The sequence below is a fragment of the Musca domestica genome, unplaced genomic scaffold (genome assembly GCF_030504385.1).
Source record: "Musca domestica strain aabys unplaced genomic scaffold, Musca_domestica.polishedcontigs.V.1.1 13, whole genome shotgun sequence".
NCBI classification, from domain to species: domain Eukaryota; kingdom Metazoa; phylum Arthropoda; class Insecta; order Diptera; family Muscidae; genus Musca; species Musca domestica.
The window spans coordinates 9,121,659-9,148,195 of NW_026712172.1; the positions used below are offsets into that span (position 1 = coordinate 9,121,659).

General features: G+C 34.7%; 1 protein-coding gene across 12 annotated transcripts in view; it reads right to left on the reverse strand.

The window, feature by feature from the left end:
* Positions 1–26,537, reverse strand: part of LOC101892137 (amyloid-beta-like protein) — a 331,812-nt gene that overhangs the window by 176,867 nt on the left and 128,408 nt on the right. The gene's annotated exons all lie outside the window — the stretch shown is intronic.

The window sequence follows — 26,537 nt, forward strand, 5'->3', positions numbered from 1 at the left end:
CAATATATTCCCCTTATTTTTACCAATTCCCCTTTTATTGCCAAAGACTCTGTTTACCTAAAATTCTCGGATTCCGAGAAATCTTAATCCGAGAATTTCTAAATGTGTGAAAGAGGAAGGAACTCTTCCCCTCTATTTTCGTTACTTTTTGATGTAAACTTTCAAAACGCCGATACAAGTGTGTTATCTTTTGACCTTACCTTTATAATCTGCTGGATTTTCCCCGTAATGGTTTTATTTATACCCTAAACCACGTAGTGGTAAGGGTATTATGTCTTTCTGAATTTGTTTGTAACATAGAAAAAAAAAATCGAGATAGACCCATAGTTAACTTAATCACTTTCTAAATCGATTTATGTATTTAGTATCCGATTAAGATGAAATTTTCCACACAATATTTGTTTGGCCCAAGGACGAACCCTATTGAAATTGGTGATAATCGGATCTGATTTAAATATAGCTCCCATTCAACCGATTTCGGGTTAATTGTGCACCAAATGGCCAACAGAAATTCAAATAACCTGAATTTTGGTACATCCGACCGAATCCGGACTAAAAGCAAGTAAATCAAATCGATTCAGATATAGCTATAGCTCCCATATATATGTTTTATCCGATTTGGTCTTTGAGTTCCCCAGATACGTAATATGCACCCCACAAAAATGATGTTTGGCATTGTATGTCAAATACAGCCCAGAAATACCTCTGCCAAATTTTATCAAGTTGGGTTCAGATTTGGATATAGCTCCCATATACATCTTCAACCAATTTCGGGTTAGCTGTGCACCAAATGGCCAATATCTGTCCAAATTACATGAATTTTGGTACATCTAACAGAATTCTGTCAAGAAGCAAGTACATTAAATTTGGTAAAAAGCTGTTCAGATATAGCTATAGCTCATATATAGCTATATATATTTTTCATCCGATTTGATGTTTAAGTCACCAGTCATACATAATATGCATTCGAGAACATTGATATTTGGTACCAGATATCTTATATAGTTCAGAAATGCCTTTGCCACATTTTATCGAGAACGGCTATGATTTGGATATAGCTCCCATTTATATAACCTTAATCCGATTTCAGGTTTATTGGGCAAATAATGGCTAATATCAGCCCAAATGAAATGAATTTCGGCACGTATATTTATATTTTTTATATTTATATTTTTTATATTTATATTTTTTAATATAATCCTTCCGGAAGTGGAGCAATGTTATTTGGTATAAAAGATTAAAATGTCTTCGTTAAATTGAGTGAAAATCGATTCAGAATTGGATATGCCTCCCATATATTAGTTCCCCCTGTAGCCAAACTATAACTGCTCTAAAGCCAAATGTTGACAGGTGGTATGATCTACTTCAAATAAATTCTTTTTTTACGGGAGCTCTACTAAAAATGCAAAGTGGTGTAGGTTATCATATAGTCGGCCCCGCCCGACTTATAACTTTTCCTTACAGGTTTTATTTTTTGTTGCCCAGTGTTATTACATAAATAAATAGTTTAATAAAATAAAAAATATATTTAAAAGATTAATATATTATTTTTTGATTTAGAAATTAAGGATTTATGATCTTTAAAATCAGAAAATTTTTCAGAAAAAAAATTTTGTTTCAAGAAAAAGAATAATAATAATCCTATTTTTTGTACAAAGAGAATAGCGTCTTAAAATTTCAAGGATATTTTAAATTATATTGTTAACAGTCAAAAATAAATATATATATCGGCCTACCCCTTGTGGTACCTCCCCCATAAACTATCACAATTTTAAATACTTAAATCTCTTATAATTGACGAAACAAGTCAGCGATTCCATGCAATCCTGGTATATCTTATTATTTCCCCCAACAAGAGATCTGATGTGAATAAATTATTTTTCCCACTCCCTCTGATACCTTCCCTCCCCCACAAAATGTAAAAGTTTTGATTTACATATATTCGCATATAACAGAAAATAAAAATTCGATTTTCTTTATATTTTGCAGGTGTAACATTTTTATTAGTATTAGATGAAGTGGAATACTTCGATCCATTATATCCGACATCTCATGCACATTTCAACATTCTTGGTTGGACAATATTGGCCTACTCCAGCTAAAAGGTTCGTCATAGTGCAACGTTTGAGGGTTAAGAAATCTGCCAGAATTTTCCAAAAGTTATATGTTGGTCCCCAAAGTAGAGAGATTGTGTAGTTTTTGAAAGTGGCGCCCAACGTTAATCACCATTAGTGTTCCAATTGTATGAGGTTTATTTAAAATTGGCAAAAGTTGCATTTGTTTTTTAATCTTGTGTTGCTAGAAATGGCACCCAATGCTGATCTAGTTAGATTTCATTGAGGTTTGAGGAAGTCCATAGATTTTTCTTATAACATCATTAGCATTAGTGCCTAGTGTTATTACATAAATATATAGTTTAATAAAATAAAAATATATTTAAAAGATTAATTAATATTATTTTTTGACTTAGAAATTAAGGATTTATGATCATTAAAATCAGAATATTTTTTAGAAAAAAAATTGTTGCGTAAAAAAACTAATTTTTTATTTAAATTTTCTTAAAAGTTCGAATATGTACAAATTGAAAAAATTATGGTTCAAAAAAAAAAAAAAAAAAAAAAAAAAGGAATAATAATAATCCTATATTTTGAATAAAGAAATTAGCGACTTAAAATTTCAAGGATATTTTAAATTATATTGTTAACAGTCAACACAACTCTCAAATACATGTAACATGACACCACCACTATCTAAATGTACTCTATGTACAGAATTTCTTTCCAAAATTATTCTTTAAAGCAAATAACTTAAAAATTTCTTTTTTAAAGTAAAAAACGGCATTACTGCGTTTTTTAATTGATTGAGGAGGGTAATGGAGATACAAAATATTTAAATATCCCCACAGGAGACATGTGGAGGATATCAAACCCAAAAAAAAAAAAAAAAAAAAACAACGACACTTGACTAAAATTTATGACAGTTATTTAAAATGTAATGAACCAAAATGGTAGCACTCAAGCGGGAGAAAAAAGAGAAACATTTCATTTATTTGCGTGTTAATCGCTGCCAAAACTAGAGGAGAGTGACTCATTTTTCATAAACTCAGCGGTGGTCCTTTGGCATACCAAAAAAAAAACAACAACAACAAAAAGCGAAAAACAGACAAAATTAAACGAAAAAGTTTCGCCATGCCAAACAATTGGCGAAAATATCCCATAAAACAGAGAACTTTGAACTCTGGTCAAGCAAAGTTTCAGTTCGTGTCAGTTGTCGTCCAATCGTAAATGGTTCTAGTCCTTAGACCACCAACCATCAAATACAAATACGAACAAACGAAGGGATATACGAACAACCGCCAAAAAAATAAATAAAAACGAATATACGCACGATTGCATACTTCGGCAATAAGTATAGGTGTTCATCGACATGACTAAGGGTGTGGGGGCAAGCAAAACAAGAACCCAACAGGACATGTATGGTTGTGTGCCAGTGAATAAATGTAATTTTGTTGTTGCCTGGTTGTGGGGCGTTGTTTTTTGGTGCTGGTACAACACTCACATACACACATGGGGAGCCATATGTATGTATGCATGCATGTGTTTTATACACACGTTCTCAATCATGGAACACAGTTTAGTATAGGAATTGAGTGAATGAATTCAGAGAGGTTCAGAGAGAGTGAGAGAGAGAGAATCGAAAAAAACGCCACTCCAACCAAGAACAACTGTAAAAAAGCCATAAGTGTTTTGTTCCCAAAGATTTATTGCCACAAATGTGAATACTAATGTCTGTTTGAGTGTGTGTGTCTGTATATATGTGTTTGTGTGTTGCCTGCCACATAGATTATTTTGCTTGCTGTTGATGTTACCGCTGTGTGATGGTCATCGTTATTTTGTCATGTTGTCGGTCTGTCGGTTGGTCGGTGTGACTGCCATTAAATTATGGCTTTTTTACGTTCTGCCATTTTGTGTTTTTTCTGTTTTGCCCCCTCGATGTTGCTGTCTCAAAATACAATTTTCAATTCTCGCATGCCAAACACGTATTTACTTTGTTTGCTGTCTCATAGCAGCACTATTTTCTTGGCGTTTATTTCGATTTTTTTTTGCTGTTGTCTTTCTCCACTGAACATTTGTTAATACTTAATTTGGTTTGTGAACTCCATTGTTGTTGTTGTCGTCGTCGCTCTGCTCCTTCTGCCACTTTATTCACGAACAACGGAAACGCCACGGGGGAAACGAAACAAAGGAAACGGAACTCCATTGGCAGGAGGCGGCCTGAATGGAACGTGGCATTACTAGCCATCAGTTAAAAAGGCGTGTGATACATGTCTAAAAAAAGAATAAAATTGGCAGCCATGCAGAACGTTCTTTTGGGGGCTTTGGCTTAGAGTGGAGACACCAAGCTAACAACAAAAAAAAATTGCATGAATTTTGAATAATGGCTTGAGAGCGTTAAAAGGAATTTAAGTTCATTTAATTTTGCATTTGGGTTCGCTGGCGAAACGTGAGAGTATGGTAAGTTATTTAAAATTGAGAAATTTCTAAAATAAAACAAAAAGAAGTTAATGACTTCTACCTTAGGAGTTTGCCAAGAAATGATTTTACAAGAAATTAAACAAATTTAGCAAAATATTTTGGAAAATGTAATTAATCTTTTTTTTACAACACTTAAGAAGAGAATTCTTATAAAGAGGTGATGTATGATAATGCGGGATTCTTGGAAAATCCTGAGGTAATTGCAGTCATGTCCAAAACCACCAGGAACCATCCGACTCTCCTAAAATTTTACACATCCCAATATATTAACACGAGATCTGGTGTAGAGATGAGATACTCATATATCAATATAATCCTTCTGGTACCTCCACAGCAGCGGGATTAAATTTTTAATAACAAAATGTCCTAAAAATGCGAAAAAAAAGCGTCCGATTCTTTTCGAACTTCGTACATCTCAATATTTCTACTAACACAAGATATGATGTGAAGATTATAGATATCGGCTACCCCTTGTGGTACCTTCTCCATAAAGTATCACAAATTTAAATAGAAAAATCTCTCATAATTGGCGAAACATGTCAGCGATTCCATACAAACCTGGTATATCTGAATATTTCCCTCAACGAGAGATCTGATATGAATAAATTTTTCTGCCCACTCCCTCTGATACCTCCCCTTCCCTACCAAAATAAAATTTTTGATTTACATATATTCGCATATAACTGAATTCGCATATAACTGAATTCGCATATAACGATTTTCTTTACATTTTGCAGGTCCAATATTTTATCCATTATATCTGACATCTCACGCACATATCAAAATTCTCTAAAAATTATCACATATGTCATATCAAGTGATATAGTCTAAATATCGGAAGACAATGTTGGCATACTCCAGCTAACCCCCCTCCCCAGTTCGTCATAGTGCAACGTTTGAGGGATAAGAAATCTGCCAGAATTTTCCAAATGTTATATGTTGGTATCCCAAGTAAAGAGATTGTGTAGTTTTTGAAAATGGCGCCCAACGTTAGTCACCATTATTGTTCTAATTATATGAGATTTATTTAAAACTGGTTGTAACAGTTGCATTTGTTTTTTAATCCTGTGTTGCTAGAAATGACACCCAACGCTGATCTAGTTAGATTCTATTGAGGTTTGAGGAAGTCCATAGATTTTTCTTATAACAACATTAGTCACTCAAATAATGCTATGTTAGTTTAAAAAGTTCAAGCATGTCAAAAACTTGTACCTGGTACCTAGTGGCGCCCAACGTATATCATCTAGCTAGGTAACCTCAAATCGTACTATGTTGCAACGACTTGATCGAAACCCGCAATATCGCAATATTCCATTTGGAATATATTGAAAAATGAGCTCGTGGTGTAGCCATTGAAATTCCTAAGCAATAGAAAGAAAATAGACTCAAAAGAGCTAAAGAGTTGCTCCGATGAGAAAACATTCATTGTTCAGCAGTTTGTAAATAAACAAACTGATCGTGTTTACTTGCCAAAGAAGTCACCTGAAAATGCTCACCTTCGGTTGGCCACCAGAACTCAAGCGCCGGCCATGGTGATAGTGTGGGCCGCCACAACAACCGATGGTCGCTCTCCCCTCGTATTAATCGACCGTGGTATCAGAATAAATGCCGAATATTGTCGCTTAAATAATCTCCTTAAATATTCTGCGCAGACCTTGGACATTCCAACAGGACTCAGCACCATCACACTCAGCACGCGCCACCCAAGAATGGTTACAAAATAAGGTTCCTCGCTTCATTTCCAGCGCACAATGGCCACCAAAACCTCCGGATACCAATCCGTTGGACTATAGTGTCTGAAGTATTTTGGAAAGCAAGGTTGGCACTAAAAATACCAAAGTGTCGATTACCTCAAGCAAGCGCTTCGCCGGGAATGTGCCAAAATACCGCAGAGCAACATTCGGGCAGCGTGTGACGGTTTCATTGGCGGTTTGAAGGCCATAATTCGTGCCGAAGGTGACCAATTCAAACAAGTCTAAACTTATTCCAAATCTGAAGTTTTTTTCCGAAATTTGTAGCTTCATTCAATAAAATTTAAATGAATGTAAAAATTATGGCGTTTGACTTTGTTGCAGTTTTTTTTATCTTACCCTTAAATTACATCTCGAATAACTTGTTTTCTGGAAACTGCTCACTAAAATGCTTTTCTACGTTTGTAAACTATATAATGAGCTGTCACTGGAATAATTTTGACAGCTGTCGGACGAGTGGCTTAGAAATGACAGCAGTCTAAAGCTGGTTACAGTTTTCTCATCTCACCCTGTATATCAGAGAGGAGTTGGACAATATTGGTTTCAATAAACCTCAAACTGCAAGAAAAATGTGTAGTTTTTTTGGAAATTGGCGCCTTCTAAATTATTTTCTTTTCTCTATGAATTTGATAAAATTCTGTAACTTTTAAGTGAAATGTTTGTAGTGTTAGAGGAAAATTCAAAAGAAATTGAGGAACAGCTCGTGGCATGCTGCTGAAAGTAGCGCCCAACGTTATCTATAGAGTTCTAACTATTATTATTCTTTTTTTTAATTTGTTTTAGAAAAGGCACAGAACTCTAATATTACAAATGGTTTAATGGTTTTTTCATTCTGTGCTGCTGAGTGAACCGATATATCCTATCTACAAACTTCATTTTGTATTAATAAAAATATTGAGATGTGTGAAAGTTGGAGATAATCGGGCACTTATTTTAGATTTTAAAAGAGTTATAATTATTAAAAATGTAAACCCTTTGGAGGAGGTAATTGATGGATTGGGCCGATATATATTGAATTTTCGTACCTGACCTAACACTTTTTGGGATTGGCAAAGTTTGCTCAAAATTAGGTGATCCTTGTTTCTGCTGCTGGAAATAACGCGCAGCGCTGATCTACTCAGACGTCATTACGGTTAGGGGAATTTTATATATTTTTTTGTAGGACAGCATTAACCATTCAAATAATGATATGTTAATTTAAAAATTGTTAACTTGTGAAAAATGTGTTTCTCGTACCAAGTGGCGCCCAACGTATACTTTCATGTTATTTTATTTTTATTTTTTTAAATTGGCGCCCTGTAATTTTTTTATTTATTCTATGAAATTAGCCTAATGATGTAGTATGCTGCTGAGAATGGCGCCCAACATTGATCGTTGTTTTAGGGAATTCAAAAAATCTCACACTAGGAAAAGTGTGCACTTTGTTTTTGAAAGGGTAGAGTGCCTCTTTAAGACAATCGTCGTATCTCAACTCAAACTGAAAGAAATGTGGAAAAGTGACATCCAACGTTGCTTGTTTCAAGCGCTTGATCTGTACGAGTGATTTTTTATATTTTAGGTTTAAAAATATCATTAAATTCATATTTCAAATCGTGTAAAGTTACTTTAAATACACCTCAAAATTTAGTAATGGTACATATAATAGTCTTATTTTATGTGTGTTCAATGTCCTCTCCAATTTTCCAGACACATTTGGTTGTATTTTTGTTCATAAATTTTGTCAGCCTAGGATCACGCTTTGCCTTAGAAATTACCTATATACGGAATAACCTGCCATAAATTATACTGCGTGTTATAAGACATTTTTATCTCATATCATAGATTTTTATTTGATTTCCTTCCGATTCTCAATTGGTTCAAGAATTTTAGATTTTTCTCTCTAGCTTTACAAAAAATAATAATAATAAAAAAGTAAAACCTAATTAAAATTACATTTATATGAAATTAATTCATGTCATGTTTATTCAATACAAAAATTTCATATTAGTTATCATAAAATGTACTTTAAAATGTACTTTAAATAAAAAAAATAAATTGATTCTACGATTTACAGTCAAATATACAATTTTTGTTTTATGTAGCTCAAAAACAGCATATTCTACAATTACAAACCGAAATAAATTTAATTAACCACATTTACATTTGTCATCTTTTTGTGCAACACAAAAAATATTATATCTCTTTCTCTATATGACATCCATCCACCACTCACTTCAGCCTTAAAAATTGACAACCACAACAATGACTTTTTACATAGAATTGGTCAGAACAACAACAACAACAAGGAGGATAAAGCAGGGAAATTAATAATACAATAAAACCAAAATTGTTTCAAAATAACATAATTGTGGATAATTTCAAAAAAAAAAAAAAAAAAAAAAAAAATGCGAATGGGATTGGAAAACATTTAACAATGCCTATGTTCGGCATTGGGCGGCATTGTGGGTTCTGCATTTTAAAAATGCAAGTTAAATAGTATCAGTCGGCTTTTGCCGACAGACTGTTGATACGTTATGGGGAAAGTTCCGAATAAGTCATTTCATATCTGACTTAAATCTAATATAAATGTTACAACGTACCAGATTTGGGCTATATCGACAACTTTCTTCACATTTTATGAGATATGAATAATTTTTGGAAAACCAAATACTGATAAAAATATTGGTATGTGGAAAATTTAAAGGAAATCGAACATATTTTAATGCGAATAAATGATAACCAAAATTTTCAAATTTGGGGAGAAGGTACAAGAATGAATGGGACAATAGATTCCTTATTCACATCAGATCCCCGGTTGAGAAAAATATTTAGTTATACCAAGTTTGAAAAGAATCGCTAACTTGTTTAGCAAGTTTTAAGATCTATAAATTCTGAAAATTGCTGCCCTTTGTGGTGGAGATACCAGAAGAGATCGGCCGATATCTATCATCAGATCTTGCGTTGGTAGAAATATTGAAATGCGTGAAGTTTAGAAAATATCAGATGCATATTCCACATTTTATGAGGGATAAAATTATTCAACATTTTTAGATGTTGTGGGGGTGGTAGCAGGAGGATTAGAACGTTATATTGCACCAGACATTTTGTTAATAACAATATCGGGATATGTTAAATTTGAAAAGATTCGGGTATTTACTTCGCACTTTCTCAGAGATATAATTATTCAAAATTTTGATCCTTTGTAGGGGAGGTAACAGAAGGAGTGACCCGCTCTATCCATTCTTAATACCAGAGATGTGCGAAATTGGAAGACAATCGGACTCTTATTTCACATTTTATCAGAGAGACGATTATTCTAAATTTTGATTATTTGTGGGGGAGGTACCGGAGTGAGTGAATCGATATATCCTACCTACAAACTTCATCTTGTATTAATAACAGTATTGAGATGCGGAAATTTGGAGATAATCTTACACTTTTTTGAAATTTTAAAAGAGTTATAATTATTAAAAATGTTAACCCTTTGGAGGAGGTAATTGATGGATTGGGCCGATATATATAAAATTTTCGTACCTGTCCTAACACTTATTGGGATTGGCAAAGTTTGCTCAAAATTAGGTGATCCTTCTATCTTCTACAATGTAAACTCGTTTCTATGGGAATTTTGACCTTTTGTGAGGGAGGTGTCAGAAGGAGTGGACCGATATTTTCTATCTCCGAACTAGAATATTGGAATAAATTTATTTAGAGCACTCCAGCACTTAAATGTGAATAAATGAAAAGTAAAGAAGCGACTTGATCGAAACCCGCGTCGCAGTGGCCGAAAAATGGTTCGTGAGCTGAAAATATCACAATATTCCATTCGGTAAATAAAATGAGAAAAATGAGCTCGGGGTAAAGCCATAAAAGTTCCAAAAAACGCAACAGAAAGAAAATAGACTCAAAAGAGCTAAAAATTTGCTTCGCTTGGCCGAAAGTGGTGAACTGCCGAGTTTGGTTTTCTCCGATGAGAAAACATTTGTTATCCAGCAGTTTGTAAACAAACAAAATGATCGTGCTTACTTGCCAAAGAGGTCAGCTGAAAATGTGCACCTTCGGTCGATGGGTCACGGTGATGGTGTGGACCGCCATAACAGCCGATGGATGCTCTCCGCTCGTATTAATCGACCGTATCATCGGAATAAATGCCTAATATTAGCGCGAAAATATTCTCGAGGGTGTATTAAAGCCTTGGCCACACAATCATTTTGGCCGCAGACCTTGGACATTCCAACAGGACTTAGCACCATCGCACTTAGCACTCGCCACCCAAGAATTGTTACAAAATGAGGTTCCTTGCTTCATTTGCAGCGCACAATGGCCACCAAAATATCCGGATACCAATCCGTTGGACTATTTTGTCTGGCGTATTTTGAAAAGCAAGGTTGGCATTAAAAAACACCAAAATGTCGATCACATCAAGCAAGCGCTTCGCCGGGAATTGGCCAAAATATCGCAGAGCAACATTCGGGCAGCGTGTGGCGGTTTCATTGGCCGTTTGAAGGCCATAATTCGTGCCAAAGGTGACCAATTCGAACAAATCTAAACTTATTGTAAAATTTGATGTTATTTCCGACATTTTTGCTTTCATTCAATAAAATTTAAAACTAGTAAAAAAGCTGAAGTTCGGCCGAACTTTGAATACCCTCCACCATTTGGTACAAATTTGGAAATTTTCAAAAAAAAAAAAACAAAATCCCTTAAAAATTCTGTTAAAATCTTAAAAATACAGAATGAAGCCGTATAGTAAGTTCTATACGACGACGTGGACCTGCATATGCAAATTTTGTCATAAGCTATTACAATATTCAAATTCGAAACTTGAAAAAAATCTGTTTATAATGTAGCTAAAATCATCAAAATACCGAAGATAGGGATGTACCATGGGGATATAAAATGTGGCCCTGCATAGACAATTTTCTGTCATAGGCTGTAGTATTCATTACAAACTACAAATACCAAATTAGAAATAGTTCCGGTGAATTATGTCGCTAAAATAATCAAAATACCGCATATCGGGAGGTACCGTTATATGGGGGCTATACCAATACGTCACCCATTTTCAATACCAAAAGTCCTGCAGACATAATACACATTTGAGTAAAATTTGATCAGCCCTCTACATTTCGTTCGGAAGCTAGACAGATTTTCACAGACGGACGGACATCGCTAAATCGACATAGAATTTTATGCTGCTCATGAATATATACTTTGTGGGGGCTAAAATGAATATTTCGAGGTGTTATAAACGGAATGACAGACTTAATATACCCTGCATACTATGGTGGAGGGTATAAAAATATAAAAATTATGGCGTTTGACTTTGTTTCACTTTTTATCTCACCCCATATATAATTTATGAGCAATAATATCACCGAAACGTCTCAAAATTTAACCAATTTTTTAAAATGACCATCAAACCACTGTACCACTGTTAAACTCCAAAAAAAGAACATATGTAGTGTTGTTAACATTTAATAATAAATGCATAAAATACTTGGCATGTTCAGTGGCCGTATTAAATATTTAGTTCACAAAACGTTTTGTTTTTAAATTGCATTTTAAAAGCCTAGGTTTTTTTTGCTACTATCCCGCGGTGATGGTGGTGGACATGTAGTTGTATTTTTTTCATATTTTTTTTTACAATCTCCTGTTGCTGCTACTAGTTGTAGAGTCGGAGTGCTTCTGTCGCAGTGCTTCTGCCGCTTTTATTGTTCGCATAATTTCACAAATTAAATACATAATACAAAACAATACAACTAAATGAAATTAAATGTGCGTATTAAATTTTGTGGTTTAGATGCCGAAGAAAAAAAAAGTATGGCTTTGTAAGGGGTCAGGGCGAGAGCGGGATTGAAACACAAACATAATGACTGTGAAAAATTTGCTTTCAATTAATCTAACTTTAATATGACAATATATAAATTGGATAGAGAAAATATTTAATATCCTCGCAAATTGTGGTTGCTTTCGTCTATTGAAAAAAGTCATATGCAATTTAATAAAGTTTGTTGTTGAAATAGGATGGAACTAATATATGAGAGCTCTAAATAAAAATCCGTTAAATTTTCAAAATTCATAATACTACAAAAAATTCGTAAATCGAAGATTGCTCCACCCGAAAGGCTGCTTGTGCAATTTTCTTCCTCAAATGGATTGAAAATATGATATTATGATGAGTTCAGTTTTTTTTTTTCTTAATGAAAAAATTTAAGTGTATGTCCATTATTTAATACAGCTCGCATTTAAGGGAATCCACCAATTTTATCCATTATCAAGTTTTATATATATATGTAAGGATTCACATGCATTTAGGTTCTCAGTGCCTCAAAAAATATATTACGAAAATGTTTCAATATTGATTGTTCGATGTTGAAAATATTTAGATTGTAGGCCGAGGATTTATATTGAAACGGTAGCATTCCCTTTTTTGTATGTTGAAGACGCTGCATATTTACAGGTATAGGGCAATTGGCTTGACTAGAGTTGCCGATTTCTTTTACGCCTTTCACATATATTTGCTAAAATTGGAAAATTATATAAAACATTCCGGTAACTCTTACAAAAAATAAATAAATAAATGAAATAAAAACAAAGAACAAGTAACAAAGCAACTAAGTGCGGCCTGGCCGAACTTTTAATACCCTCCACCATTTTGAAGGATCCTGAAAATTTACAAAAAAAAAAGTAAATAAAACCGTCGAAAATATCACTTAAAGGAAACCCGTTATATGGGGGCTATACGAAGACGTCGACCTGCATAAGCAATATTTTGTCATAGGCTGTAATACCGTTTCCGAACTTCAAATACGAAATTTGAAACAATTTCGTCGAATTATGTTACTAATATCAAAATAACTAATTAAGGTAGGTACCGTTATATGTGGGCTATATGAAGACGTGGACCTGCATTCTCTTCCTGTTTGAAAATAGAATCCAATCTCACTCTTCGATTATCAATTCTATTCTAGATCCTGCTCGGAGGATCAATGTTTTTAATAATGAGAATAGAGTCCAATCTCCCTCTTCTATTGTCAACTCTATTCGGTGATGAGAAAGGAAAGAATACCCTTATTCTTTGGACGTAGTTTCAATTCTGATCTCATTTCAAAAATATATATCTTAAGTGCTATAAAAACTAATCTAACTTAACCTAATCGTAGCCACACAATTATTCTTATCTATTACAATATTGTATGAAGAACATTGCAGGGCTGCTTGATATTTCATTCAAAACTTACATTGGGTAAAGAGCTCAGAAGGAACTCCTGGTGTGGATTTTGAGACAACTTCATTTAAAAATGTGGTTAAAATCATCAAAATACCCCATATCGGGAGGTAACGTTATATGGGGAATATACAATATCGTGGACCTACACAGAAGGGGCTATACCAAAACGTGGATCTATATGAACAATATTCTGCCACCAGAACTGGAACCTATTACAAAACTACAAATCCCATTTTTATTGTTTTTTGGGAAGTCTGTGAACAAAAGTGGCGACAATCATCAAAATACCGAATATCGAAAGGTAGCTATACGGAAACGTGGAACGATATATGTATATCGTTTTCAATACTAACCATCCTAGACACCATAAGTCAAATAATGTGGGCTGTATCGTGATTTCAACAGACAGACAGACGGACATCGTATATATTTTATGGCGTCCAGGGCGAATATTTAGGGATGTTACAAGCGGAGTAACAAAGTTAACATACTTTCCTTTGTTAGCAATGCCTTACATTACAACATTCGTTTATATCAGGTCTAGCCGAAACACCCATGTGAAATTCAACACACCTCGCACACAATCATACTTTGTGTAAAAAACTCACCATCAGAACTGTTCACTTTTTTACCAAAATACGAGCAGTAGCTTTGCAGCTTATGTTTACCTAGAGAGGGAGAGTTACTCTCTCTTGATGTTCACGTCTGTGAAACATACACCATCAAAGCTTTTGTGTCGGTAGTGGCTGGCTAGCCTTGGTTTATATCAGCGACCTCCTACTTAATTGAAAGCTGGAAATCAAAGGTAAACAATATGGGCAAGTTGGTACCATCGCAAAATAAACCAGCTTCCCCAAATAATACAGCTTAGAGCTTGGTACGTGTTATACCCTCCACCATAGTATGGAGGGTATATTAATTTTGTCATTCCGTTTGTAGCACCTCGAAATATACATTTTAGACCCCACAAAGTATATATATTCTTGATCAGCATAAAATTCTATGTCGATTTAGCGATGTCCGTCCGTCTGTCCGTCTGTTGAAATCACTCTAGCTTCCGAACAATGTGAAGTGGATTGATAAAATTTTACTCAAATGTGTATTATGTCTGCAGGACTTTTGGTATTGAAAATGGGCCATGTAGGTCCGCGGTTTGGTATTGCCCCCATATAATGGTACCTACCTGTTTTCGGTGTTTTTGTTGATTTAAGCGATTATTATTCACCAGAAATGTTTAAAATTTGGTATTTTAAATTCGTAATGGATAGTACAGCTTAAGACAGCAAATTGTCTCTGCAGGTCCACGTCTTCGTATAGCCCCCATATAGCGATACCTCCCGATATTCGATATATTGATGATTTTGGCGACATTATTCACCGGAATTGTTTCAAATTTGGTATTTGCAGTTCGTAGTGGACATTACAGCCTATGACAGATAATTGTCTGTGCAGGTCCGCATTTTGGCATAGTACCCATATAATAGTACCTCCCTATATTGATGGTTTTAGAAACATTATTCACCGATTTTTTTCCAATATTCGCATTTGGATATTGTAATGGCTTATGACAAAAGTTGCCTATGAATATCCACGTCGTCGTTTAGACCCTAATATTGGAGTTTTTAAGATTTTAACAGAATTTTTAACCGGTTTTGTTTATTTATTTGTTATTTATTTATTTATTTTTTTGAAAATTGGCAAATTAATTCCAAGTGGTGGAGGGTACTCAAAGTTCGGTACGGCTTTTTCACAGCTTTTTTACTTGTTTTAACTAATTTCGACATTGGACCATTAGTTGCAACCGTAGCGTTCTACTATTGGAAAACTCACATTTTAGCATGGGACAAAGTTCTTTCATTCGATATCGAAACCTTAGGGTAAAGGAAACATTAGAAGAAATGTGGCAAAAACCATTAAAATGCCGAATATCGGGAGGTGCCGTTATATGGGGGCTATACCAAATCGTGGACCTACACACGAAATGGACCAATGTTTGGCCACACGAACTAGGACCCATTATGACCAACAAATACCAATTTTTAGACAAATCAGTGAAAAAATGTTTCAAAAACCATCAAAATACCGAATATAGGGAGGTACCGTTATATGGGGGCTATACCAAATCGTGGACCCATACATGCAATGTTTCGTCACCGGAGCTGGAACCCATTATGACCAACAAATACCAATTTTTAGACAAATCCGTGAAAAAATGTGGCAAAAATAATCAAAATATCAAATATCGGGAGGTAAATGACATGTTTTGCCACACGTACAGGGACTCCTTATGACCTACAAATACCAATTTTCATCAAAATAGTGAAAAAGTGTGGCATAAATCATCAAAATACCGAATATCGGGAGGTACCGTTATATGGAGATTATACCAGAGCGTGGACTGATATATCTTATTTTCAATACCAACCATCCTAGACACAATACAAATTGCTCTGCTAAATTTTGCGCTCTACGACAAATAATGTGAGCTGTATAGTGATTTCAATAGACAGACATACAGACGGACAGACAGACAGACGAACATCGTTAAATCGACTTAGAATTTGATGCTGATTATGAATATATATACTTAATGGGGTCTATGACGAATATTTAAGGATGCTACAAACGTAATGACAAAGTTAATATACCCTCCTTTCCAAGGTGGAGGGTATAAAAATGTAAGATCGATAGGATCGACTAAATAACGAATATTAGAGTTGAACGCCACTTGTTTTCAACGAAATTTTCATTTTTATTAATTTAAAATGAGCATAAGATACTTCATTTCGATCAAAATTATTTTCTCTTTCGAATACAAAAATTTGGGCCCAAATCGCTGCGTTTCAAGAATCAACAACACTTTTCAGGTCAAAAAGCTTTCCATTACTGCCTAGATCATTAACTTAATTTTGGCATATTTGAAAAAATCAACAACAACACTTTAAAGCTCTCACCAGATGCCGCTCCATTATCCCACATTGCCAGGCCACAATTTGTTTCCATTGTCTCTGTGCACTAACTTGATTAATTTGGCTCAAACGTTACTTAACTAATTGAGTTTGTAACATCAAATAAAAGAACAAGAACAACAAAATCGGATACATACGCCAATGTCTGCGAGATTTTTTTTTCTCAGGACATGGAAATTTTCAGCTTGAAAAGCTTTTGACAAAAGCTTGAAAATGAAACAAAAAAAAATCCACAAATTTAAAAACTATTTTTTCTTGGCAATCTGGCAATGCGGCCGCCGTTCGTCCTACAATGACCATTAAGACAAAGAGGCATGCCGTTGATGGACCCAATGGCGGCAACGGTGATACTCTTGGTGGTTGGCTGAGGATGATGCAAATGACAACAAGAACAACGATGTTGATGATGACGATGATGGTGATTGCAATAATAAAGATGTGAATGTGGATAAGAGTGGCTCGGCATGGCATGGCTTGGGTTGGCTTGGCTGGGTCTGGCAAGGACACGCCTAAGTTGTGGTAAATGCAGACCAAGTAAAATTGTCGTTGTTGTTGTTGCCCCTGCTCTTGTTGGGCCATAATGATGCTGGCTGTTGTTGTAATGTAAGTGTAAAGGGCGGCAGAGGGCCATGAATCCTTGGTTTGTTTGTTGTACCGCACTGGATTATAGACAAATAGAATGTTGATGACGTTGATGGGGCCAACGATGAACGTTGATTGTGTTGCTCATGATGATACTTATGGCTGATAGTTAGACAAGAGTTTAAATATTTATAGAAGCACTCATCCTAACAACCTTGCCCATCATCCAACCAAGCAACCAGGCAGCCAGCCATCCATCCAACCATTCAAAACAATTTGGACGATGGACGCCCACATAAACCTGGCAAGAGTGAGTGGCATGAAAGAGATGTTAGCCACTCAGGGCCATTGTTTTTTGGCTGCTGGGACCACTGGTTCAATGCCTGGCAAATGTGTAGTGTTGTTGACGAAATTCGAAGAGAGGCAAAGAGAGAGAGTGAGAGAGAGAGGAGGAAAACTAGAAATAGCTGTTTTGTCATATTTCACAGTCAACTAAACACAACGCCATGGCTAAGCGCACAAATTTCATTCCATTAAGTTTTGCTACAACAACAGCAACTACAAAACATGGTCTAATTAAATAATTTTCTTTTTTTTTTTGTAATGGGGAAACAAAAAATTAAAATCACATTAACACTTAATTAAAACTATAAACAAAATTATGGCTCCAATTAAATTTACATAATTTGTGGACAACAACCGTTGTGGGTTTTGTGTTGGCGATTTTTTTTCTTCTTTTCGCCCAGGGTTGTAAGTTTTAATTCAATTTTGCTCTACCGAAATGATTTTAAAATTTAATAATTTTTTTAATAATGGAATTTTAATTTTTATTCCTTCCCATACTGATAACATAAAAAGAGATTTGCAGCCAAGCTCTTCAGTTTGTTTTTTAAAGAAATCCTTGTCTGACAGAACAAATTGTTGCAAAGTTTTCTTATCTCCCCGACCTTAGAGGGAATCAAAATTTATTTTTTCGTAGCAAAAACAAAACTTTATTTCACATTTTATTTCACATTTTCATTATCCGTTTGCCAAATTTCTCAGCAGCACAAAGTTTTCTTTATGGTTTTCTGCATTTGAACATCTTGTGAAAGTTATTTTGTTTCTTTCCATATTTATTTCGTTTTTTTTTTTTATTACAAAGAAATAAAGAACAGATTTTCTCCATTCTAATGAAATAATGCAACATATGAAAAGAAAAAAAATACTTAAGGAGTTTTCCATTTGTTCTTCCGAAAAGCCCTTAGACCAAAAAACTACTAAAGACAGGTAGAAATGTAAATGTCTTGCCTTGAAGTCTTTCTTCGTTTTGCATTTTTCTCAATTGCCATTAAAAGTTGCAAATTAAAAATTGTTGAATAAAAAGTTATTGTTATTATATATTTTTTTTTTGGTTTAAAAAATGGTAGTGAGTTGTGTGTAATTGTCACAAAAATGCTGGGTGGTGGAAGAAATCATGAAAATTCTCTACATTCAGAATTGAAAAAAAATATCAAGCTCATAAGTCAGGGTGGATAGGTTAAACATTTTCACAAAGGTCGACTTCAAGTCCTATAAAAAACTCCATCAAAAGAAATTCCGTCAAATAATATAAAATACCGCTTACTTGAAAACCGCTATATGGGGGCTATACGAAGATGTGGTCCTGCATAAGTAATTTGTGTCATAGATTGTAGTAACAGTTCTGAACTGAATATACAAAAATAAAAACAATTCCAGTGAATAATGTCGCAAAAAAATATTAATATACAGAACATCTGCGGGTATCGTTATATAGGCGCTACACTAAAACGTGGACTTATTTAGACAATTCTCTTCTAAGGGGAAAAGTACTCAGAAGGAACCCCTTGTCCCTGAGTCATAAGTTCCCTGCATCATGTTTTTTCTTACCAAACCATTACTCAGCCATCTATACAGGCAAATTAAGACGCAAGCCATCTATACAGGCAAATTAAGACGCAAAGTGTATATATTCTTGATCAGCGTAAAATTCTACCTCTATCCGTCAGTTGTAATCACGCTAGCGTCAAAACGAATTAAGATAGGAAGCTAAACTTTGCACAGATCAGACTTTTGTCTGTAGGCAGGTCAAGTCCGAAAATGGGCTATATCGGTCCACGATGTCGTATAGTCCCCATATAACGGTTACCTCGATTTTCGGCATTTTGATATTTGGAGCCAAATCTTTCAATGAAATTGCATGAAAATCCACAAAAAGAGTTCCTTCTATATGTCTATATACAGAGTGAGATGAAAAAACTGCAACCAACTTCAGACTGCTGTCATTTCTAAGCCACTCGTCCGACAGATGTTAACATTATTCTAGTGACAGCTCATTATATTGTTTACAATCGTACAAAAGCATTTTGGTGAGAATTTTCCAAAAAAAAACCATTGAAATTCCAAACAGTACAAGAACTTACACCGCAACGGAAAGAAAATAGACTCAAAAGAGCGACAGAGTTGCTTCGTTTGGACGAAAGTTGTTTTCTCCGATGAGAAAACATTCGTTGTCCAGCAGTTTGTAAACAAACAAAATGATTGTGTTTACTTGCCAAAGAGGTCAACTGAAAATGTGCACATTCGGTTGGCCACCAGAACTCGCCATGGTAATGGTGTGGGACGCCATAACAGCCGATGGTCCCTCTCTGCTTGTATTAATCGACAGAATAAATGCCGAATATTACCGCGAAATATTCTGGGAGGTGTATTAAAGCCTTGGGCATGCAAACATTTTGACCGCAAACCTTGAACATTCCAACAGGACTAATTCCAACAGACCATCGCACTCAGCACGCGCCACCAAGAATGCTTACAAAATGAGGTTCCTCGTTTCCTGCGCACAATGGCCACCAAAATCTCCGGATACCAATCCATTGGACAATTGTGTCTGGAGTATTTTGGAAAGCAAGATTGCCACTAAAAAATACCAAAGTGTCGATCACCTCAAGGAAGCGCTTCGCCGAGAATGGGCCAAAATACCGCAGAGCCACATTCGGGCAGCGTGTGACGGTTTCATTGGCCATTTGAAGGCCATAATTGTTGCAAAAGGTGACTAACTCAAACAAATCTAAACTTATTCTAAAATCCCATGCTATTTCCGACATTTTTTGCTTTTATTCAATAAAATTTAAAAATATATGTATACAAATTATGGCGTTTGACTTTGTTACAGTTTTTTTATCTCACCCTGTATATTCTTGATAAGCGTAAAATTCTAAGACGATTTAGTCTTGTCCGTCCGTCCGTATGTTGTAATCACGAGTAATCAAAACGAGTTAAGATAGGAAGCTAATTATTTGCACAGATCAGTCATTTGTTTGTAGGCAGGAATCCGTATATTCGGTTTTTTGATGATTTTACCCACGTTTCTAAATGGAATTTTCTAAAATTCTACATAAGGAGTTCTTTGTGAATACTTTATCCCCTAAAAGAGAATTGTCTATATGTCCACGTTATCTAACATCCCCATATTACGGTACTTCCCGATATTCGGTATTTTGATGATTTTAGCCACTTATTTCAATGGAATTATCTCAAAATCCACACCACAGGTCCTTTCTAAGCACTTTACCCCCTGGAGGAGATATGTCTATATAGGTCTACGATATCGTATAGCCTCCATATAACGGTATCTCCCAATGTTCGGTATTTTGATGATTTTAAAATTTCGTATTTACAGTTCGTAATGTATACAGTCTATGACAGGAAATTGTCTATGCAGGTGTAGGTCTTCGTAAAGCCTCCATTTAATGGCTTTCTTTTGAGCGATAGTTTTCGACGGATTTTTTTGGAACTTTTTTCAAGTTTCTTCCAAATGGTGGACGGCTGCTTTTTGCTTGTTTTTATATGATTTAAACAAGGTGCGACAAAATTAAATTTTCTTATGAGGAAAATACAGCAGGTTATGAAAGTAGGGCTAATAAAGAAGACCCGTGTATCAGCGTTTTGAAAGTTTGCCTCGCAAAGTAACTTAAATAGACAGAGCCAAGTTCTCCTCTCTTCATCTTTATTTTTGTTTAATTTTCGGAACTATTTGAGATAAAAATACGGGGATTATTTCGGTTAAAAATTTTAGCCCTCAACCCCCTTTAAACGTAGTAAGTCAAAGTATTCTACAATGTTATTTGTCATAAAATTCCACAATAACTCGCGGAAGACGTTTTATATGAGAAAAATCTCCCACAGACCACCATTTTAGAATCATGACTTCAAAGACAAAAATGTTCTTTATCATCTTCGCTATAAGTCACCAAGAAAATAAATCTCTATTTCCAATGTATATCAAAAAAAAAAAAAAAAAAAAAAAAAAAATACGCAGGAAAGTCAAATAGTTTACTTTTAGATGAAAAAGAAATATTTTATACAAAATGCCATCATAATTATCAGTGTAAACGATGAACCTAGGTGCAAAAGTTTATGGAGAATATTACATTCGAACGGCAAGTTTAAATTGTTTCAAAGGAAAATCCTTGAAGACAGATGGTTTGGCGAGAGATTGTGTGTCCGTGGTAGTGGGCCTTGGTAAATTTGCATTTCAGCAAAAAAAATCAGATCTGCGTGTATTTGGTAATATATTAGAACCAAATGCTCCTACTACTCTGCCTACAATATTTTTTAGTAAGTCCGAAAATGTTGAGCCTTCAAGATTCGATATTCATAACCTATGCCATGCTGGGGTACATAGTATTATGTCTTTTTGCATTTTTTTAGGCAAATTACATGTCTCATTTACTAAACGATAGAGATGCAGTTTCCACAAATCATTGGTTTGGCTCAAAGACCAATTCCTGTGGCAAAATTTTTCGTATGCAGGCATACGACTTCATATTGCTCCCATATGATGGTACCTCCAGATATTCGGTATTTTCATGATTTTAGCGATTTTTTACCGGAATTATTTCAAATTTTGTATTTGAAGTTCGTAATGGGTACTACAACCTATGGCAAACAATTTCGTAAGCAGGTCCACGTCTTCGTATAGACCCCGAAAGTTGGTATGTTGATGATTTTAACAACGTTATTCACCGAAATCGTTTCAAATTTCGAATTGGAAGATCTTAATGGTTATTACAACCTCTGCAAAAATTCGTATGCAGGTCCACGTCTTCGCGTAGTCCCCATATGACGGCACCTCCTTATACTCGTTATTTTCTTGATTTTTGTGACATTATTTACCAGAAGTGTAATTTCGTATTTAAAGTTCGTAGTGGGCACTACAGCCTATGACAAAAAATTTCGTAAGCAGGTCCACGTCTTCGTATGGTCCCCATATAACCGTTTTCATTTAAGTAGTTTTCGGCGTTTTTATACCCTACACCACAAGGTGGTCAGGGTATTATGTCTTTGTGCATTTGTTTGTAACAGGCAAAAGGAAACGAGATAGACCCATAGTTTCTTTTGATGATCTGCATAGAATCACATTCGGAGTCGATTTATGCATGTCCGTCCGTCCGTCTGTCGGTCTATCCTTGTATTTTTGTAAACAAAGTACAGACCGCATTTATTGCCCTATCCAGATGAAATTGTGCACAAATCATTTGTTTGGCCCAAGGACGAACCGTATTGAAATTGGAAAGATAATCGGTCAAAATTTAGATATAGCTCCCATATATATCTTCGTCCGATTTGATTTTTATTGTGCACCAAACGTGTAATATCAGTCCGAATAGTATGGAATTTTGCATATACAATCAAATTAGGCCTCAAAATAAGTATGACAAATTTGATCGAAATCGGTTCAGATATAGCTATAGCTCCCATATATATTGTTCATCCGATATGTTATTTTTGTCCTCCGCAGCCGTAATATGCACTCTGCAACAACAATATTTGGGGAATGATATCAAATACAGCTCAGAAATACTTTTGCTAAATTTTATCGAGATCGGTTCAGATTTGGATATAGTTCCCATATATAACTTCGTCCGATTTACGTTTTATTGTGCACCAAACGTCTAATATTTGTCCAAATTGGATGGAATTTGGCACTTACGACCGAATTAAGTCTAGAAGCTAGTATGTCCAATTTGGTGAAGATCGGTTCAGATATAGCTATAGGTGCCATGATTTGTTATTTTTGTCCTACGCAGCCATAATATGCACTCTGTAACAACAATATTTGGGGAAATATATCAAATGCAGCTCAGAAATATCTTTTCCATATATATCTTTATCAGATTTCAAATTAATTTTGCACCAAATGGGCAATACAAGTCCGAATTTAAAAAATACAAATGCCTCGGCATATTTAGTCCTTTGAACTTTAAATTATAATTATAATCATAGCGTGTATGATTGAATTTTCCCATAAAAACTTTTAATTGTTATGTGGATCTCTACTATTAATTATCTACTACTAACTGGCAAAGTGGTGTAGGGTATCAAAAAGTCCCCCGGCCCCGCCCGACTTTAGGACTTTCTTTACTGGTTTTATACAGATTACACGTTGCATTTACTGACCGATAGAGATGCAGTTTCCACAAATTATTGCTTTGGCTGAAGGACCAATTCCTATGATAAAAAATTTCGTATACAGGCCCACGACTTCCTATAGCCCCCATATGATATGGTATTTTCATGATTTTAGCGACTTTTTTACCGGAATTATTTCAAATTTTGTATTTGAAGTTCGTTATGGGTACTACAAACTATGGCAAAAAAATGGTATATAGTCTTCGTCTTCGTATAGCCCCCGATAGTCGGTATGTTGATGATTTTAACAACGTTTCAAATTTCGAATTGGAAGATCTTAGTGGGTGCTACAACCTCTGGCAAAAAAATTCGTACGCAGGTTCACGTCTTCGTATATCGCTCGTATCGTATCTCCCGATATTCGAAATTTTAATGATTTTAGAGACATTATTCACTGGAACAGTTTCAAATTTCGTATTTGAAGTTCGTAATGGGCACTACAACCTATGGCAAAAATACTTCGTATGCCAGTTCACGTTTTCGTATATCGCCCATATAACGTATCTCCCGATATTCGATATTTTTATGATTTTAATGACATTATTCACTTGAACTTTTTCAAATTTCGTATTTGAAGTTCGTAATGGGTACTACAGCCTATGACAAAAAATTTCGTAAGCAGGTCCACGCCTTCGTATAGTCCCCACACAACAGTTGTCAATTAAGTAGTTTTCGAAGTATTTTTTTTTTTTAATTTTCAAGTTCCTTCCGAATGGTGGAGGGTATTAAAAGCTCGGACCGGCCGAACTAAGCTGCTATTTTTTTTCCTTTTCCCAATGCATCTGCCTTGAGTACAACTACGAGCCATAAACTGGTATATGATTTCAGTCCAATTTTGAACTCTTTGAACTAAATATATAAAATCTATATATTTCTAAGGACTTCTTGATAGTAGGATCCAATCCAGATCTATCTTACAAATTTTATATTCCAAAAAAGTCTTCTTTTCAAAATATTAAAGTATTTTTATTTCATTTATATAATATGACTTTTCTATGTGCCACATTTCCTTGTTTTAAATTTTAATTTGAAATGAATATTGAAAACGCATTACAGCCCAGCTCAATATCTAATCTCCAACACCATGATTATCATTAAAAATGTATTATTAAAATCTTCAATTGAATATTCATTAATAGGCATTTTACTTGGCGTTGCAAAAACCTCAAACCAACTTTAAGCCATCATCAGGCAGCAACACAACCACCACCACCACTTCCACCTCTACCAGTGGCAGTAAAACCAATGATGGCTAAGAGCATTTCTCACGATGTTCATGGTGACAGCTGGCATTGTTTCTTCAACAGTTTTATTTAATGTATTTAGTTCAATTCCTTCAAACTTCGTCTTCGCCCCCCCCTCCTCTTTACCATCCAGCTCGTGACTTTGTGGTACTTTCATTTAGGATTTTATCGATGTGCCTGGTGGCTGATGTTGCAGTGTGGGCTATGTGTGAGGCTTGCTTCTGCTTTGTTCTGTCGGATCCCATCAGCTGTTGTCTCTTTTCTACGTTTCGTTTATCCGTTCGTTTGTGGCATACAATTTAATTAATTTTAATTTATTTTGTAATTTAAAGATAAAAAAGCTTGTTTTCTTTTCGACATGAGGCAAACAACACAAAGTACGAAAACTTTTCAAACCTCAGTTATTCGGCTTTAAGCCAAACATTTTGTTAGAGTGCCCAAAAATATCCAAGTTGGCTGGGTGTAACTCTTCGAGAAAAGCAATTTCGTTAACTTTTTTTCCCAGGGAGGGAAGGAACACACAAAGAAGGAAAGAAAGTTTTTTTTTGTGCATCAAACGAAACACAAAATGAAAGTTTATCTCCACAACCCCGGCACCCAAACGCTGTGGAGACAAAACGTGGATACGTGAAATTATTTTGTACTCAAAGTCTCCCATCCCTTAACGAGGCTGAAAAGAAAATAAATGAAATTTAATACATTTACATTTCAATGTGTCTTGAATGCAAAGATATTCGTAACACAGACACACACACACACATACGTACGTGTGTGTGGATGTACTTTTCTTAACTCCTCATGCAGTCGCCGACTTACACAAGTGTTGTACATTATTTGCCTTAGTATTTGTAATAATCGACAATCTGTTGTTTGCATCGAATGGAATGTGGTTAGCAGAGGATGGACGAGTCGAGAATATCTGTTCTTATTTGGATTTTCGTTAAGGTAATTTCGACACGTGTTAGGGTTGCCAAAATCGAGATCTATTTAGGAAAGCAAGGAATTCACGGATAAAAATTATGAAAATATTTAAAGTGAACTGAATTCTAGTCTAGAGCATGCCAAAATGGGAATCTATTTGGGAAAGCTCCCTTGCTTTCACGGATAAAAATTATGAAAATATTTGAAATGAATTAAATTGGGCGAGTCTAGATAATGAGGCCTTAGCAAAATTAGACAACATGGTTTTTCCTATTTTGGTGGTATATTTTGGCAACTCTATGATTATATCCTGCTATTGCTGTAACATTGTTAACTTTTAGTGTTTATATTTAGTATATATATATATATATATATATATATATATATATATATATATATATATTTAGTATATATTAAAAGTATGTAAGAAACTGTGTTCTTGTCAGAATTTATTTTTAAGCTTGTAATAAACGTTGATGGTCTTAATGCTGATGTGTGATTACCTTTTCAAATAAATGTAGAAAATTTGAAATCAAATTTACCATGTTTATTAAATCTATTGTGATTGCTATGTCGGTTAGAATGAAAAGAATACACCTTTCTCAAATGTGATTGGTAAATTATTTGTTAAATTTTTAATATTTTAAATGTTATTCGTGAATTTAAATTGTTACATAATAAAATTAAAGTTTCAATTTTTTCAAATTGCATTTTTTTAGCATTCGAAATAGAAAAGTAAAAAAGCAGCTAATTACAACCGGGACGAACTTATAATACCCTCCGCCATTTTATAATGAAATTAAAATTTTTCAAAAAAAAAAAAAAAAAAAATCGAAAACTACCACTTAATT